A 20,276-nucleotide genomic window follows, 5' to 3' on the forward strand; every position below is an offset into this window, starting at 1 on the left:
TAAACTGGAATCCTCATCTCACCTAAGTCCACTTAAAACCTCATAGACTTGGCTTATTAGTTTATTCATTTCTAATGCAGATGTTTTAACGGAACTCAATGAACAACGATTTTACGCAGTCACTGTACCCCACGTTTTCTTTTTTACTACCAGAAGTGTCAGTGCGAGACAAAGCCCGCCTTTGGTGAGGATCTAACATGTTGAGTCGTAAAAAAAAAGGAGGGATCATTTTCACTCTTGAGCGGAAGGAGGGAAAATTCGTGCGTAGAAGAAGCTGGTGAGGAGGAGGAAAAGTAGGAAATCTCCGCAAACCCCGGAGTGTCATTCAGCACTACTCGCTGCTGGACAGCGTCTGCGCGGCGGAGTTGGTCGAGAATCAGGAGATCTGGTTGAAGATCAAGTCTGGGAGTAACGCTGCGTCTGCGCCGGACACTTTATTCCCCCAGCGCAAACTAACAATTCATCTTAGCTTTTTCACTTCCCACCTCTGCCCTCCTCTTCTTTATTTTTCCAGTCTTTTTTTGTGTGCGTGTGTGTGTTTGTGCGGCGGTTTTGGCGAGCAGCGTTCAAACAGCACGGGAGTCCAGAGCTGAGTGGAGCTGGCGCAGCCAAACGAAGACGCAGGAGGAAGAAACCAAACAGAACGTCTTCACATATTGCAGAACTTCTTCTTTTTCACCACTTAAGGCTCACTTGTATCGAGGCGATTTAAAGGTAAGCGAGTTTTTTTCTTTTCCACTGTTACACTTGCATCAGCGGGGTCTGGGGGAGGTTTGACAGTCGTGCATCACGGAGTTACGCAGCTGTGTTGTGGCTTCTGTTTGTTAGTGTCTGCTGCACAAATGGACAGTCTGTCAAAGCACTTGAGGGTACATTGGTGTGTTTTATTTGCATTAGTGAAACGCACCATAAATTAAGGTCCTCCCTTTCCTCTCGTCTTTGTTTGACTGCTTCAATCGCAAACTGTGACTTTATAAACCATTTTCTTGTGAGTTAATATATATATCTATATATATATATATAAATGAGTGTGTGTGCGTGCGTGCGTGCGTGCGTGTTTTACCTCGGAGGGCTGTGGTTCTCCACTAATCACGCTCAACAGATGAATCACCTTTGCTGAAAGGCTTCTGGAGAGCGAAGGAGGTTGATGTTCCTCATGGGGCTGATTTGGGGTCTTGAAAGGACAATGGACCCCTTCATCAGCCGGAGCCCCCTCAGTGAGCGCCTCTCTTCTTTCCTTTACTTGGCTTTCTACAGTTCCTCACACATTTCATCTCTCGGTTTAATCTCTGTACACACACAAAGTAAAGCAATTCAGTGGATATCATTCACTCTGCACTCTCAGCGGGTTGTTGGTGGGATTCGGCGGCAATCCATGTTTGCATTTTATCATTTTCAAATGAGACATGATGTCCTGGTGGGTCGTACGGCTTGCTGACGCCTCAGTTGATTATCTGTCAGTGAATGCATTAATTGCTACTCACGTTTTTGCTGCTTGCAGGGTGTGACACGAGATGCTTGTTCCACTATGTTGAAATACACAAATAATAGACTTATTTACCCGTGGCATGTTTCAATTCATGTGGAAAGATGTGCTTATTCCCTCTCAATTTATAAGTAAAGAAAGGAACAAAAATCTATTAACACACATTGTTTTGTGTCAGATACGGTGAAATAGATTTTCTTTATTTTCACGTTTTTTTTTTCTTGCTGAATTCATGCCTGTGTTTTGCTGCGTTTTTTTTATAGATTCCACTCTAAATCTCTCAAGTCCAACATCCACATCTACTTCAAATGCCTCTCTGATGTGTTTCAATTAGCAACAATGGTTTAATTTGAGGTGATAGGCCTCCTCCTCAAATCCACAAAAAATTAGGCTGATTTTGTTACAAAATGGCACCACCAATAGAAAGGACTTTTATGTTTTTGCACTGTTGCTCTTTAAAAATCAACCACATTCTCACTAAACAGTTCTAGAAAGCAAGTTTCACCAAGCAATTCAAATTTAGATTGATCCTTTTCTTTTTTTCTCTTGAAGCCCTAAATCTTGAAACCCATTGCTGCAAAAACACTTTTCCCTGTATTTCTACATCAGTGTATCTTTCATTTATTCCATTTAGAAAATAAAACAAGAACAACAACAACAAAAAAAACCCCACTTGCCATACATTCATTCTCCCAGTTAAAAATAACAGACTGCAATAGCTCTCCACCCAGTCTGCGCCCTTTGAGTAATATCACACTGTCTGGAGTGTAAATCTCCATCAGCAGTCACAGTACATGTGCAGTCGTGAATATTTGGGAAAATAAAATTGTATTCTCAACCTTCGCAACCCTTTATTATGCTCCACTCTGAGCAAATCAATTCTTGTATGACGCCAGGTGGATTTCAGATTTCTTATCACATTAGCAATAATGAAAAGGATCAGTTTCTCACTAGCGCTGTTCCTGAGGTGTCTGTCCAAAAGCTAATTCATTGTTGCTAATCCAAAACCATGATAAGTCATGCTCCTCTCACTTTGATCTGACTGGTATCAATCTGGTGTCAATCAATGCTCTTTCTTAATTTCATGTTTTTATCCTGGTCATATTCATCAGAACAAGTTTACACTTAATATTGTGGCAATTCTCAGGGTTCTTCCTCTATTTCTAACTAGTCTGCAGTTGCTACTTGTGTGCACTGCCTTTCAAGACAACTCTAACTCTGCTTTTGAGATGGAAAATATACAGCTCTCACAACCCTAGTAATTTCCCAAAAGACTTGAAGTGTGCAGTTGGAGAGTTGACCTTTTTTCGGACCCTTCATGAGCTGTGTTCTCTGAATGGAGCTGTGCACCATCCACTACAACATTGACCAAATAAAGGTTGGTGTTTGGTTTCGGTTATTGGGGTTAGGGTTCAGGCCATAGCTCGAGTTAGGGGCTGCCAGCTGAAGGTGGGATTTGTATGCAATCTGTCAGAATGTGAGGCACCAGAGGCCCTGTTCATAGAGACAACAATTCCTGCAAAATGAACCGTTGAGAGCTTTGGAAAATGTTTTCTATACAGTCTTCTTTTTTGAAGGGGATATTTGAACATTAAAGAGAGTACCAATAATGTTCTCCAAGTTTCTAATGGTGCGAGACAGTGTGCCATATTCCCCTTCATTAACAACTTTCTCTTATACACAAAAGCACATCATTAAGATACAAAGCTGGGAGAAGCTCCAACAAACAGATTGACTGGCAGCAAAAAAAAGCCTGTTACTTTGAACCTTAACTTATAAATGAGTTTCCTTGTACTGTAATCTGTTTCAGACCTTATAATGTTCCCTTTATACCCAGAAAATCATCCAGGATAAGTTTACTGTCTCTTCCGCTGTCTTTTGTAATTCATTTTCCATGCTGCTGTGAGTTAGTGTGACATTATAGGAACAGGGCAGGATAAATTATTCTTCTCGTCGGCTTCTTTTCCTTATCCTTTCACACTGGCTTGAAAGTAAGAGCATACGTCAGCGCTGAAATTCACAGTCAGTGGAAAGAGAGCGACAGACGAGAGGAAAGAGGCAGACAGCAGCTTTCTCAGTTTGCTGGAGGACTTTTCAATATCCATTCCTCTGTTGTTCTTCATCACTGACTCATGGTCATGGTGTGTGCACATTCTGGATCACCTCCTCTGCTTTCCTCTCCTGCTGTCCATCTGTTCGTCAGGGGGCCGTCTGTGTGGCTTTGCTGTGCTGACCACAGTCTGATGATCTCCAAAACAACAGCAGATCCATTCCTCACATTCTGAACACAATCCTATTTTCTAAACTGCTGATTCTTCCTCTCTGTGATCCTTTAACAAGCTTTTCCCTTAGTGATTTCTTCCATATGTGACTTCTGGTGGAAAAAAGTTACTTTCAGGCTTTGGATGCTAGAACTCCTGATTCTTAAGTTTTTTTTAGATTTTATTTTATTTTTTTAATTGATATTCTAAAGTCCAAATGCTTTACTGTTAAACCGCCAGGCTGTAAGTAAATTCACTCAGCACCTCATCACAGAGTCAGAGCTGTAATACGCCTACAGGTTGGCTGTCTCCATTAGAGGCCTGTTGACACTAATCAGAGATGACAGCCATTGGTACTTTGGTTAATTGACAGGATTTACCACACAAACAATGAAACAAAAAATTTATCTATCCCAGCAGGACCTTTTCTCATAAAGAAGACACGTTTGACAAGGTGTTGAATTAATGTTAGTTCTTAGCAAATTTGCAAAACTGTCTTTAATCCAGATACTAAAGAAATACTGTATTCTTTTATTTATTTATTGTAGGCATACAAGTGCAGTGTCATTAGAATTAGTGAAACTGCCATGAAATGAAATCTATGGGTCTGTGGTCTTATTTTGTGAAAAATGGAAACAAATGGGAAAAGTCTTTGTTAGGAGGAAGGATGTGGTGCTTAAACACCACAAACAGTCATCCAGAAGGCCTGCCATCCGGGCAACTGCTTCATTTTGATTTACATCTCACATTTACTTTCTTCCAACAATTTTTTTTTCAGGGCCCCTAAGAACTTCAACTAGAGTTAGGAAGACATTATGACCTCTTTAAATAGATTTTTCCCCAACGGAGACTCCTCTTCCAACGACTGTGAACCATACCCTTGGGTACGAACAAATGATCGATTTAGTCGTTTTGATTGGAGGACTTGTTGTCTGCTGCATGTTACAAATCTTCTTTCTCTAGCTTTACATCTGAAAACGCTATCATTTGTAGAAAATGATGCTCCAATTCTTGCCCATCTGAAAAGATTCAAATACGTTTGTCACAATTCAAGATGAGAGCAGGCTGTGTAACGTCAGCAATTCTCATGTTCCCATTTTGTGTTCCATAAAGCACTGCAGACACTCATCTGGGACGCCTGAGTTTGACTGCAGTGTAAGACCACTTTTGTTTCAACTTGGACACAGCCGCTTTGAAACACACTGGAACAAAACTTTGTGGTTATGTTTAGAAAAAGATCTTGGTTTGGCAGGAAATACAGCCTTTCCAAACATTGTTTCTCAACTATTTTCATTATGTGGTGAGGTGAAAAGCTAAAACAGTCTTATAACATACAATTTTTTTGTTTCTAGACAGCTTAAAGCAGTGCTATGACTGCAAAAAGGCTGGTTATAAATCATTTGAATAATAATATGAAAAACAATATAATGTGTTGCTTACCCTTTAGAGTCAAGCAAGTAAGATAAGGAATTGCTCATAATTTGTAATTACTTGATCCTTATTATGAACACATTTTCCAAATCAAGTAAGACAATTATAGTTGGATCAGTGTCTAACTTCATCGCAGAAGCTTTCGAATTGTAGTGCTTTTGGACTCCAAACAAATTATTTCGAACAGCAGTGATGATGGATCAGTTAAAGTTTGATAAATTAAAGAAAAAACAACAAAAAACGCTATTGAGCATCAGCTTTGCCGTTCATCCACCCGTACATCATCTCTCTGTACAAGTCATGCCTTTAAAGTAACGCAGCTTTATTACCGACTTCATCTCAGACAGAGGCCCCTGGAGGCTTTCCCACTTCAATGACTGCTGCTGTTGTTTCTGTTGGAAGGACAGTTCCAATTATTGTTTTGTGTATTGTGTGTGTTTTTTCCTCAGTAACAGATAGATCAAATATGTTCTCATGCTTGGATTCACCAGTCAGCATGAATAGACAGTTTATTTGGTAACCTGTTGGGATGGGATGTGACGAGGCTGACCTGCTATTTTTCAATTGCGGTTTATTAGAGCTCCCCTGGTTCAAACAGAGTTGATGGCTTTATTTTGTTTTTCTGTTATCTTCACTCCTTTATTAAGGCGATTAATCTGTTACCATAGCAGCTGCAGTCATGGTGATTTGTTGCCTGTTGCATGTATGACTCCTGAACCTGTTTATAAATCGCTTTCGTGTGACACCTGACCTAACATGACCTAACATTGGCCGCGTTAAACGCGGCCATTATCTGTACATCTTTTTACTTAACATTTTTCAAATATTTTCTAAGGTAAGTAATCAGGTATTTGCACACATGGATCCACACACTTTCAACTTACTTTCTTTCATCAGCCATTTTATGTTCTGAAAAAAAAAACCAAAACCCCCACAAGACTTGTGTTTCATGAAGGGTCTGCATTTTTCATTGAAATTTCCAATGCATGAGTTGAGGCATTTTCCCACTTTCTTTGTCAAAGTTAAGGCCTGCCCATTACTCATTAATGTGTATGAGCCTATCTTTGGATCTGAGGACATCTGGCCCATAAACCCTCGACAACAGCAGTAGAAAACCTTTTCTTTGTGCGATCAAGTTCTTCTTCCCTTGACGAGCATGGGAACAGAGTGATACGGCCTAAACAGAGAAACAGTTCCACGGTTTATTTTGACAGTTTTGTTCAAGAAATTATGAAGGGCACCAAGCAGCAGAAGGTGATGGAAAACACAATTGACACAATTTGATAAAATCTAGTATTCAGTATGAATACTTTTAATACTGTAGGTCCATAATAGAAAATTGTGGAAAGGAGAGGAAGAAATCATCTTTTCTATCCCCTGTAATGCATGACTTCAGGGCCAGTTCCTTTTAGCTGCAACAGACCACTCCAGATTAGTTCTTGTTCTGCACAGCAACGCCTGGCAAACATCTCTTGCCAGAAGCATTAGGAAGGCTCAGTTGAGTTCCTAAATCCTGCAGTCAACAGCCACCCATCTCCCTGTGCACCATTTCAGAGCTTGATTACCATTTGTGTGTCACAGTGACTGGTTCCAGAGGAAGAGCCACACGGAAACATTCAATTATATGTGCATTTGGATGGAGTGAGCATTCTGCAGGTTTGGTCAGTGTTAAGGATGAGACAGGTTGTAATAACAAAGCATTCATCATTTACACCTCACTGGTTTGAAAACAAGTGTAGGTATCACTGATGGCAGACACCGGACATGATTAATTGGAATTCTGTCCTGTGATCAACGATTAAATGGAGCAACACAGGGAGCTCAGAGTAAGTATGAGGAATCACAATATCACTGTGGCTGTGCAAAATGCATGAACATGTTGACTTTGCAGCAGAATACGCAGTTTACCACAATTTTCTGTTGATTCTGTTGTGCAAATTAGCTCAAGTGAAACAGGCAAGCAGTAAAAAAAAAAAATTGCCTAATGTTTTATTCAGAATCTTGTGCAGTCCTTGTCAATAGTTCAGCCTAGCAATCATATTGCACACCTTAACAACATCCACAGAGCTGCATTTAACAACATTAAATTGTAAAGGGAGACTGCCATTAAAGGCTTTAGTTGTCTAGCTGGGTTGTGTTTTCCTCCATAATGGGCCTGAAGGGCTACTATGAGCACCGCAAGTCCACTTAATGGTGTGCTGATCTTTTAGAGCCCATTACTCCGAGAATCCTTGTCATTGCCCTTGCCCTTCCTCTATACCACACTTCAGCTCACTGGTAATGAGATGTCTCTATTTACATCAAGTTCTGATTACTAATGCAGAGGCAGCAATAAGGGATATCATGTCTACCACTCCCAGCTTTCAAGTCTGACACCTGTAAGTGGAAAATTATTCACATGCAGCTGCACAGAGCTGATCTATTGGGTTGCGGACAAGACATTCCCTTTCTCCTTAAACAATAAGAAAAATTAGGAACTAAATATGAAGATACACAATATTCAGTGATAGCTGCTAAGAACAGTAAAACAGAATAAGAAATGTCTATAAGTTCTAAATCTTCAACTAAATGTTTTTCCAACATTTTTTTTGGAGGGTTACACAATTGCTGCGTGTCCACATTAGTTTAATTTATGCAACAATTATTCTTCATTTATGCTCGGATTGAATCCAAGAGAGATAACTACAGTAAACAGCAGATTTCAGTGATGACTTTGCGCTCAGCATACATTAACATAGCAGGAAAGGATTCTTGCAAGGGTGCTGGATTTATTGAATAAGTTAATTAATCATGTCAGACTTAACATGAACAACACAGATTTACTGTCTGGGGAGGTTAGCACAGGGGTCAATACTGCCGAACTCGTAGTTATGCAGCAATTCAGCTAAAGCCAAAGCTCATGTGGCTTTCAACCGGGCTCGCCACCAAGGTTACCCAGAAAATAAGGGAGAAACTTGTTGTAGATGGGAGAATTTTGCTGTAATGTGTTTGAAATCTGTACGTTAGACAAGCCCTCTTGGGGCTTTCATGATTATGAAAGGTGGAAAGGAGAAAAACAGCTGAAAATATTTTCAACAAACTCTGTACATGAAGGAGGTCAGCGTTAGAAAAGCAGCCAGGTCCACATACCAGCTTCGTCTCAGTCAGATATAGCAAACTTAGCTTAGAGATAACTCAATAAAATTAACTACCAGAAAATGTGATTAAATATTCATAAAACAACTGTTGCATCACATGTAATAGTAAGACAAAATAGGCGTTTGGAGGGGTTGGGCACCCATCCTCACCACTGCTGTTTTAAAGTAACTTTAATTTAGGATAGTCCAGTTTCTTTTTGTTTTCCATCACTATTCCACCACAGTTTTACACATCATGGCTTCTGTTGGAACAGACACTGTAACAATTTATGGCATCAAAATATCCTTTTCCTGGTTTTCTGGCTGATAAAAATCTCTCCCCTTAGGCTCTACTCACAAAACATGCCAGAGACCACGCATCCTTCTAAGCTGCACTACTTCGAAAGTAAAAACTACAGCCTGTATTCATCAGCAACAAAACTGATTCTTTGTGTTGTGAAATAATCATGAGATTTTTGTCTCATGATGATTTCACTTTTGGTGCGAAAACAGTCTGCACATACAGTAGAGATCACAATAAACTGAAGAATGGGTCTGACATGGAAGGCATCTTGGTCTGTGATTCCACTCAACACAGTTTTTTCTGAGTGAGGACCACATTCATTCACTACTCTTTCACCACCCTGCAGGACCCCAAACCTTAAAAATATTTTAATATTAGGCACCTTGAAATGATGTTGCCCTGCTGGTATATGTCAAAGAGAAAACAAAATGACATGTTCAAAGCATGGATAAACCACATTCAAAAAAATCCACCTGAGACTAAAAGAAATGCATTTTTCTTTCCTTTTCAAGACAGTCCTCATCAAAACAACAGCAGAAGCCCAGTTGACAAAACACAGCTCTCTCTCGCTCTCTCTAAATTCATCAATATATGTCACAGTGTGTTATAACTGCAGCTGCTTTTGCAAATCAGACCCATAGACAAAGAAGATAATCAGCCTATTTTAGCATATTTCATTATTGATGGCAACCTTTGATATGTTTTTGATGTTTGCACATCACCTCGAATATGCAGAAAAATGTCATTGCTAATAATGTGTCGGTGTGTATACAGCACACATACAGGCTTGTATTATCTACAGATTTGCTTTGTGAAACGAGACAGGTGGGGACAGCATCTGCAATGGGCTGTTTGTTGTGAAACATATTTGTTGTTACATGAGAGTCTTCATCTCAGTTACACACTGTGTCCTGTCTTTGTTTGCAGCGGGGCAGTAATGGGGGCACTGTAGACTTTCCTCAGTCAATACAAACACTGTTCCAGACCCCAGCTGCTCCATAACTTGGCAGCGTGAAGCTGAAGCATGCACACACCAAAACACACAAGCATGCACGTACACGTGCACACTGCCTTCACACACACACACACAAAAACAGACACACTTGCACGCACACACACACACACACACACGGATACTGTTACAATGCCTTAGGCTGTTCTCTGGATTTCTTACCTATATAGAGAAATATTAGTATAGCATGGAGAGCATTTGATGTATTGGAGGTTTCCACATGATTTAATACTGCCACCAATATACCCAACTGAGGCTTCAAAGCTTTTTGTGGAATTTGAATCCAGAACTGAATCTGCTTTGTGATTGAAATCTTTTGATCAGATTTGAAATGAATGAAATAACTGGACAGAACAAGATAACGCACGCTGATCTGCGCTCATAATCGTTATATTTGGTTAAGGAATCCAGCAGATTTAGTTTCTGTATAGTGAAATGACAAATCTAATTTCTGCTACCTGTCAGTGAGCCAGTGTGTGAACTGCTATCCTGCTTTTACTTACATTTGTCATTCTGTGTTCTTGCTACCACTATAGCTTTTGGTGAGCATTCAGCATGGTTACACGGACAGATCCAGCTCGGCTGGGTCAGTTAACTGAACCAATGTTCTTGTAACAACTTACTTGATGGGAGCAGAATCGAGTTACTGACTGAAGCAATGTAAATTAGGTATTCAGATGAATGACTTGTTGATGTCTCCACGCTAATAAGAGTTTGATGAAAATAACTACTCAATTTCACTTGGAGATGAACCAAGTTAAGATGTTTTACTAACTTAGTCCTGAGAAGAGAGAACGGTTGTAAGCTGTCTTTTTACTTGCAGGAGACTGTATTTGAAACAAAATACATAAATATTCATTAGGTACAATAAAGGTCTCAACATCAAAAAGTTGCTTTACACTACAGTCTGTTGTGAGTAATAGGGTAGTGTGCAGCAATTCTTTCTTCTCTGGCTTTTGGATATTTGCTCCCACATAACTGTCCCTAAGAGACTGAAGGTGCACATGAGCCTTCATCAGTAAGACACCAACTTAAACTGTATCCATGGTGGTGCTGACTCCCAGAACTTGTAACTAATGGGAGTGCGTGAACAAAAGGCCATCTTCCAGGTGTACTGTGTGGGAACTCTTAACGGCCTGTCTTTCATCACAGCATATTGCACCAGCAACTACCCATTTAGACTCAAGGCAGGTTTTCTAATGAAATGTTCCATCTCTGTCATCAGACAGCTCTTTTTACGATCTATTATACTTTATACATTCATTGCTCAGTTGCGTTATGTGCCTCTGACTTCTGCTACCCTGCTGCATTATTTCAATTATGAGGAGGAGGGGAGCCATAGCTTCATCAAGAAGTCATATCATTAGTTTCCATTTTCCAGATTTCTTTTTTTTTTTTTCAGTGGAACTTAGCATTGCTTTCTTTGGAATTTCCCCACCTTATACAATCGCCTTCTCTCTGTTCAGACTGAGGTGGTAATGACAGCTGAAGATCAGTGGCTGATGTATAATGCATGTCCATTGCTCTTTGATGTTAATGTGTTTGCAGGGTTTAGCATCCACCAAATCCAACAAGCAGGACATGTCCTCTTAAGTTGCTCTCCACATAAATGACCACAGGCTCGAATTCTAGAATAATCTCTACCAGCAGAGTGGCGGGGCTGCATGTAATGGCATAGCTTGGATGTTTACGGGAATTTAGACCTTTGTATTTGCCCTTGGCTACAAAATAAATTACAACTTTCCTCCCACATGGATCATCAAATGTCATATCTCCGGGCAAGCCTCAGCAGAAGAAATATTGAGTTTTAAAGAGGGTAAATCTCCATAAAATGAATTCTATAACAACTACTTTATTTGATATCGTTTTGTACATAGACTGGTGATAAGTGTGTTACTTAAGTACTGCACTTATGTGTAATATTGAGGTACTTCTATTTCCATTTAATGCTACATTAGACTTGCAAGTCCACTAAATTTCAGAGGAAATATTTTGCTGCTCTCATTTGACAGCTGTGATAACTTTTCATTTATATTAAGAAACATGAGATAGACTCCCAAAGTGCTTGTTAAGATCTAAACCTGTGGTTTTCAGCCATTTAGGCTTGTGATGCTTCTCAGTGAAAGAGGGGCAAGAGCTCCTATCATATTTGAGGTGTGTGCAAAGCAAGAGCAGCTCCACCGAAAAGTTCCCTCTTAATTCAGAATTTACACACACACACACACACACGCACACACACACACACACGCACACACACACGCACACACACACACACGCACACACACACGCACACACACACACACGCACACACACACACACACACACACACACACACGCACACACACACACACACAATTGAACTTGGGAGCAATCTCAAAGTAGTGTGGTCAGGACAAATTTATATTTTGGACAGGATCTTATCTACAGATTAATATTATAAAATAATTCAAACAAACAGCTATGTGTTAGTCCTTTTCATGGTTAAATGTGCTGCTGATATGTAGCGCTATAACGTGAAAGCCTCTCAAGGGTGCCTTGTTCCATCGACTGCAGTTGTTAGACTATAAGACTTATGAGACTGTCTATATCACAATCTTCCACTGCTTCCAGATAACAGGGCCAACACACCCAGCAAAACAAATTAAATAGCGTTTCAATCAATGTCTAGATGAAGTTAAACACTCTCCATATCTGCCCCACAGTCATAGATCATTAAGAAATTTATTGAAAAGAGCTGAAGGCTTTTCTTTTTAAATATTAGTCCAATAAGCTGCTGCACACAGTTCAGCACAGTCTGACAGCAGTCAGGAGGATTAAAGTAGACAGTGGCCGTGTTCAATATTAATATAAGTTCTGATTACGTGGCAAATGAAAAAGATCTGAAATGAAAGAGTATTAATCTTTCAGCCCAGCAGAAGTAAGTTAATCAGCAGCTATCTAATGTTCATTTTCAGCCTAATTTTTCAAGCAAATATTGAATTTGCTGATCCTCTTGGATGTTTGATTCCACATCTGTAGATGTGAAATCAAAACAAAAAAACTGTAAGATAAAACCAAAAAAAATTATACAAAGCTGCTTTGGGTTCTGAGAATTCATGTGTTGAACATTTGTTGAAAAGAAAATGCTCTGCAAATTAGTTGTGAATCCAAACTGCTCCTTTAGCGCAGACTGCCGTGTGCTCAAGTTTAGAAGAAAGCAGGACACTATTTACACATCAACCTGTTGTGTAAGGCTGTGCTGAATTGTTAATGATAATTGTTTAACAAATCCCATGAATCAAAGCGTCTGCCCCACAGAGTTGTCTTTTCCCTCCAGCCTATTGATTGGGATGCTCAGGATCATTAGCAGCTAATGTAAGACTGATGCAGGTCAGCAGCTTGAAAACATACAGTCTTTCAAATTAAGAAGTAATTCATGTTAGATTTGATATCTGTATGAAGTCAAATATGTTGTTACACCTATGACCTACATTCTACAGTCCCTAAGAACTGCTGTCAGATTTTTTTTGCATATGATATAATTCATTCTAACACAATCATTGGAGCTAATGGTTGTCTGTGTACTTGATTGACAGCATCACCTTGAAAAATATGAGGATTTGTTATTGTCGACATATCTACAGTTTTAAACTCTCAACTGGACAGAATAAGACATCTAAATGTAACATTTTCTGATCCGGGTTGCATTTAAATCCAAATGAGAAAATAACTGCACTTTCTCCATGTTATCAACCACCCCACACCAACATGCTCAGTGAGTATCGCCAACTATCTGATTACATTTTCAGTCTCTGACATATTTTTGGTCATTTTACTGTCTAGAGATCAAGTAGATGTTTAGCTGTACTATAATGAGGCTTACATGAAAGGGCTGTTCAGTAAAATCTCTTTACAGACTATTTTCATACACTTGCATCTGTCCCACATTTGCTTGTCGTGCAGGATGTGCCTAATCCCTTTAAAACAAGTTGAAAGACTGGTAATATAAATGAGACTGCTCGGCCATCTGAGGATCTGTCTTCATTAGGAGCGAATCTGGAGAGAGTTTCTATTAGCTCACTATCAAGATGGGGGACTGTGAGGAGGAAATTACGCATGTCACAAGACAAAGAGCGGGCGTCCCAGAGCTCAGCCCAATGGAGGATGAAAAGCCTTAATCAACGACAAGGTCTGCCGGTGACAGGGAACCGTGATCGCCCCATGTGTCACAATGTGGAAGATTACATCCAGCCTCTGACAGATTGACACTCCTACTATGAGTTCCTGGCTGACGAGAGGAAATTGTAGCATTCTTCCTCTGCTCTGCTTTCCCTTTTTCTGCCTTTGTTCTTTACTATCAAAGGTTTTTCCCAGATTTGGGTCATTTTTTTTTTTTTTTTGGTGCCTCATCTGCAAGGGTAATGACACTTGCTGTTCTTTGAAAGATAACAGCAGCAGAGCGAGCCCCAGGAGGACCACATGCATATCCTGCCAACACTGTAAGATAATAAATTACAGTCATAAAAGGAAGTGAAAAGTTCAAAATATCTGAAGATGTTTCCATGCAAAATATTCAATTTAAAGGTTTAGAACCTTCATTGTTATACTTCTCTTACCTGTTTCTAGTTACATTACTTTTGTGAACATGTTAGCCTGCAATGCTTTAAAGAAACATTTCTGTGCTTTTCAGGCATTCTTAGAGAGTATCTGAATTAGTCATATGCCATTATCACCGAATACTCTTTAAACACTTTGGACTCATCTATAGCAGCTAAAAATGGTCTCAGAAGAAAAGGAATGGCTTTTTGAAAAGGAAGAATGGGATGTTATGTTCGTGAGCTATTGTTGTGCTTTCCATTGTGCAGACAGTTAAGGACTAACATAAATACATGACATCATAGGGGAGAAAATGTGGATGCTTGTTTACTATTCATAGTGTGGCGCTCTTACTCCCATTTACTATGCTTCACTATAGTCTTATCCACTGCCAAGGTTGAGGGCCACTTGTTCTTTTGTCATTCTTCTCCTTCATGCGATACTGGCTGATAATTAATATGATTTAATAGCTTGGGTCCTCTGTGGAAACTATGCTAATTAAAAAACAAGGAGACAATGTTTTCATCCGGCTATGAAAAGGGTGCTAATTGTTAAAAAAAAGGTTCTAAAACTCAGACTGCAGCCTGAATTCTGTGCCTGCAATAATTTTGCATTAATGTATACAGCTGCGTTAATTAAAGTGTCTTGGAAGCTTCTTGAAACATGAAAGAAGTTAAAACTATGTTTTTCTGTAGAATTTTGTTCATCAATGCATGATACATGATTATTTTTTCGTCTAGTGAGGAAAAAAGCACCTGTTGGGACTATTTATTACTTACATAACGCAGTCAGCCACATACATCTAAAGAGCAGAGAACCCAGCGTTCTACTTGTGCACACGCTTTACAGCGGTAAGAGCCATCTTTTTTTTAAGATTAACATGCACAACTAGTTCCTTTATGATGTTGTAGAAGCTTGATGTTGGCATATGACAGCTTCTGTAGATGCTTACAGGTGCAAAAAGAGTCTTCTTTTAAAAATAAATATCCAAGCACGGATCAATGTCTTTAAACCAACAATTGGTCTCAAAGGTCTCAATGACTGTGCGGTTTAGTGACACATTGGCTACATTTACATGCACGGCACTATTCCAGTATCAAGATGTAGATGTTAAGGGTAAGCTTTTACTCTGAATAAGAAACTGCCATGTAAACAGTTACTGACAGTTACAGATGATCTTAAAGTGAATAGTATTAAATTTGGAGTATAACCAAAGCAAGCTTTATGGAGTTTGCACATGTGCATACTGTAATCAGATGATTACATTCTAATAGAACCTTCACAGTAATTTTGGGCTTATTTTCACAAGGATGTGAAAAGAAAAGACTTTGGATGTGTGTAAATATTTCTGTTGCATACACAGAATGTAATGTGGGATCAGAGTTATTTATTGGAGTGTGCTCCATAACATGTAAATAGGAATATGTAAGAAATAATGTGCAGCTGTACCCACCAAGACCTTTAAAAAAAACTTGAAAAGAACTTGTTATCTTTTATCTTCACAAAACATGCAAGCATCATGGTGAGCACAGCAATTTTTTCTGAAACAATTTCAGTGGGAGCGCAAATGGGGATTAGCTCATGCCCTGTAGTCATGCAACACTGTGCCCACACTCTAAAGGATCAACTTTAATTATTGCCTTTAAATGTTCCCCCTTGCAATGCCAGGATCACAAGTTACAATACATTGAAGAGAAATATTATTGTGAAAGTTTATTTCTATGTGACAAAAAATCAAGAACATATTTATAATGATTATGATATTGTTTTGTGTCATATAGCTAGAAGCTCTGAGGCTGAAATTGAAGTACTGATCTCTTTATAGCTTGAATACTGCTGGATACTAAAATCTATTGTAAATCTGTAAATACATTACAAATTAATGGGCATTTCAGGGATGAGGGGAACTTCATGCAGTGGGTTGAAGTGAGGACGTAAGCCACAGCGTCAGCATGAGTGATACTGCAACACAGAAAAGAGGGCACGTGTGGGCAGGTTGGATATTTAGGTTAAATATAAAAACAGACATTAATTAATATTTGTCTAATATATACCTGTAAAGGTGTATGAAAGGAGTTTTGGCAAAAGGGTCATTTTTATCTGCTGGTTGAAGCACATGGGATATGGCACAGATATAAAAACTATGTCAGAGCTAAACATTTTCTTCCCTTTTAGGCATTTTGTTCAATCACTTGAAAATCAGATCACTCAATGTTCTAATTGTGGTGTCATGTCATGTTTTCCATGTTTTGCCGTTGCAGATTTGCTGCATACTTTAGTTTTTGCCAGTGGTTATGTAATGAGGCTTCTTTCTTGGGGGGGTATGCCAAGAAAGGGAAGCTAAGGTTTTAAGGGGTAGGCGCCAAGTGAAAATGCCTGATCACATCATCTTAAAAACAAGATTGAGTGTTCAGAAATGAATGAAAGGCATTCCAGCAAAAGCAAGGGATGCTGTATATGCAGAGCCCCTATGTGGAACCATAGTTTATTGTACCACAGGTCTGGTAGTTGAGTTTGAGTGCCAGTGAACTCTTTGCCTTTACTGTCCTTTACAATAAAGCGCCTGCAGAATTGGCAGGAACTCAGAATATTCCTGTTGGTAGTCAGGCTGTGGTTTCTGGGAAAGCATAAAAGCATGGCGCAGTGACACTTGTCATCTTAAATTGTTGACTTGGAGTGGTGACGGGCAAACATGAGCCCAAGCCGGCGTGCTGCTTTTCTTCGATCATACGTTGATTAAAAATGGCAGGGCAGTTAAAGCCACAACCAAAGGCGCTCATGTCATGTTCACTCTTAAGCACGCTTGTGATGTGGCGTGGATTACAAAAAGAAAAAATCTTCACAAACTATCCTGCTGCTCCCTTTTCTTCTCACAGTAGTCTGTGTTGAAAATCAACACAGAAAGATCTGACGTAAGGAAAGTGATAAGGCATACCCGGGGTATTAATGAGCTTCTTTGTGGTGAAATACTTTGCGGTGAAATTACTGTTTTACGGTCTAACTAAATTGGACTTGTGATCCCCTGCTTTAACTGCATGTGAGTCTTGTATTATTTGTATCTGGGACATCTAGCATCCTCAGCTTGCAGGATAAGCAGCAGCTCCCCACTTCTGGCGTGGGATCAGAGCCTCAGGGGAGCATCAGGATATATATATTTTTTTTGCTTTGAAGCTCTGAAGGCTAAGCAGAATTTACCAAAGTGCCAGTTTAATGGATTGAGCCCAGCTTTTCAGAGGTGCCACAGAGACAGAACCATTTGCTGTGATGGTTAAAAGTCTAAATACTTTGCCTGTCTCTGTCCCTCTCCCTTACCCTCTTTTGTGCTCCATTTTTAGTTGGCAGATACATTCATTTATTCACTGTAGAACTGTGAAACAAGTCAGCAAAACAGCAGTTAGGAAATACTGTATCTGTCGCTCAGTTCTAGATTTAGAAGTCTCACTAAGCATGAAGTCAGGGCTGCATAGATTAACACGTCCAACATTTCTCAGAATTAGTTCTCATGTTTATGGATCTGGTTAAGTCTTTTCAAACACAGTCACTTCTCTAATATTATAAAGACTTTGGGCTCAGGAGTTCTACTGTGTGAAAACGCTGTCATTTGTTCTGACTAAAGGGCCACAGTACGCAACATTATGAGTGTTCAAGGATAATAGTAATTATTTGCACAGCATGTGGACAGTAATGGAAGTAAATCGATCACAGCTTCAAATACTGTGACACAAAGGTGTCACACAAAGAATAAAATGTGGAAAGAGGTTGACATAACAAAGTGTATATTGTACCTGCAGTCTTTCAAACTAAATATTAGCCTCAGACCTTCAGGGTAAGGCAGCAGGATTTCAACCATCATTTTCAGGTTCCCTCACAGTTTTTCTACTTTTGGTCGAATATTGATGTAACCAGGATTACCTGCCTAGTTGTTTGGTTGTGATTTATTTTACATGTCATTTGCAAAAAGGGTAACAATAGTAAAGTTAAGTAACAAGTCAGAAAAAAGGACGCCAGACTCCCAGACTTTGTGTGTTTTATTGTCTTTAAAATAAAAGTGCTATGCTGTACAAATCATGCTTCTTGTTGTTTGAAGATGTAAAAACAAATGTCTGTCGACGAGTGCACAGAGTTTAAAATGTACAACTTTGGCTGGTTCTTTTCCATGAGCAATAAAGATAAACATACATCTTTTTGGTCTCAAAATGAACTTATCTAGAGGGGGAAGAAACAAGTGAGTAAAAAAAAATCGGTACTCTTACCTTCCTACATCTGCCTGTTTTACAATCCCCAATTCCAAAAATGTTGGAATGCCTTGTGAAATGTAAACGAAAACAAAACGCAATTATTTGCAAATCTAAATAACCTAGATTTTATTCACCATAGATCGATGAAAACATAAAAAATTTAAAGTAAGACATTTCCTTTTGCAGGAACAATGTTTTCCACCGTGTAGCACCCTCTTTTCTTTTAACAACTGTCTGTAAAAGTCTGGGAACTGAGAGGACAAGTTGCATTACAATTGGGACAGGAATGCTGTCTCATTCTGGTCTTATAGACGATTTTAGGAGACTCAACAGTCCTGGATTTCCTTTGCTGTAATTTGAAATTCATGATGTGCCAAATGTTATCAGTTGGGGGAAGGTCTGATCTGCATGCAGGGTAGTCCAGCACCCTTACCCTTCTGCTACAAAGCCATGCTGTTGTAATAGATGTAGCATGCTGTTTGGCAATTTCAAATTTCAATTTGTTCGAGACAGAGCAGTTCTCCGCTTTGCCTCAGTCCATTTCAAATAAGCTTTGACCGAGAGCTGTCAGCAGCATTTCTGGGTGATGCTCACGTATGACCTCTCTCAATGATAGAGCTTTAACCTGCATTTGTGAATAGTGCAAGGTTCTGTGTTCCTTCTGTGTTCACAGATAATGATTTATGGAAGTGTTCCTGAGCTCATGCAGGGATTTTCATGACAGTATTTTGCTTATTTTTAATGCAGTGCTGCCTGATGGCATGAGGATCACAGATATCCAATACTGTCACTTACACACAGAGATATCTCTAGATTCTCTAGAGTCTTTAGATGCTATCATGTACTGTAGATGATGGAATATTCAAAGTCTTTTACGTTGAGGAACATCATTCTGAAATTACTCCACAATTTGTGGATGCAGTTTTTTGCTGATTGCTGAACCTCTTTTTAAGAGACTCTGCCTCTCTAAGGTGCTCTTTTTTATTCTGAATAGAACTAATCAGTTTCAATATATTACTACAACTTACTTTTCCATCCTTTTGTTGGCCCTGTCACAACTTTAATGAGATGTTGTTCACTTCAAATTCAAATTGAGCAAATATTTTTTAAGAAGTACTTAATAGTTCACGATCAACGATTGGAGACTAAAAGAGGATTAATGCTTATGAAAGAAGCGCAATCTAAATCTCTCGGGAAAAAAACTGCAAACTTAACAGCCCTTCTGCAGATCCATCAGTGAAAAGTATTACTGTGCAATGGTCTGCAGCATCGGCAGATCAGGTCAGGATGGTAATGAAAGACAAAACAGAATGACCTAAAAGTAGCTGACACTTTGTTTAGTCACCCAACAACGTTGTCTTACAATCTGATAAAAAAAGAAGCTTCTTCTGAGTTCATTAAACTTGGTATTAACTCAGCTGAAGCTAAATTTGGATCAATTATCTATAAGAAGTAGAGGGCAAATAGTAATTTTACCCCACAATTTGTTCAAAGCAGGCAAAAGTTAAAAATAATACACAGCCTTTTAGTCAGGCCAGCTAATTGGCTTTGTTGCATAGCAGGCAAAGATCAAGACAACAGTGTAATGCTGGGAACATCCTCCTCTCCTAATGTTGGTATAATCTAAGATAATAATGTCCCCATACACACAGCAAAGCTAATTCTGTATTACCCTCACGAACACCAAGTTGAAGGGAAACGGCTCCTGTGTACTCCACTAACACAACCACATGAAACGTTTATGAGATGTTCTTGAGTGCAGAGCGTAAAGCAGAAACCCACCTACTTTTTACCGAAAACAGCTGGAGGCTTTCTTTCTTGAGGGAAGGTCAAACATCCAACTACACATGGTA

At 39.3% G+C, this 20,276-nt stretch overlaps 1 protein-coding gene across 2 annotated transcripts in view; it reads left to right on the plus strand.

Moving 5' to 3' along the window:
• The first annotated feature begins 290 nt into the window (after positions 1-290).
• The window catches only part of LOC140272241 (metabotropic glutamate receptor 4-like), a 181,934-nt gene continuing 161,948 nt past the window's right edge, over positions 291-20,276 (plus strand). For both annotated transcript variants that reach the window (XM_072367617.1, XM_072367616.1), the window contains exon 1: positions 291-714. The gene's annotated coding sequence lies outside the window, so the exon portion shown is untranslated. The remainder of the gene's footprint in view (positions 715-20,276) is intronic.

This window comes from Leuresthes tenuis, unplaced genomic scaffold (genome assembly GCF_036924035.1).
Source record: "Leuresthes tenuis unplaced genomic scaffold, fLeuTen1.0.hap1 SCAF_16, whole genome shotgun sequence".
In the NCBI taxonomy this organism is placed as follows: Eukaryota; Metazoa; Chordata; class Actinopteri; order Atheriniformes; family Atherinopsidae; genus Leuresthes; species Leuresthes tenuis.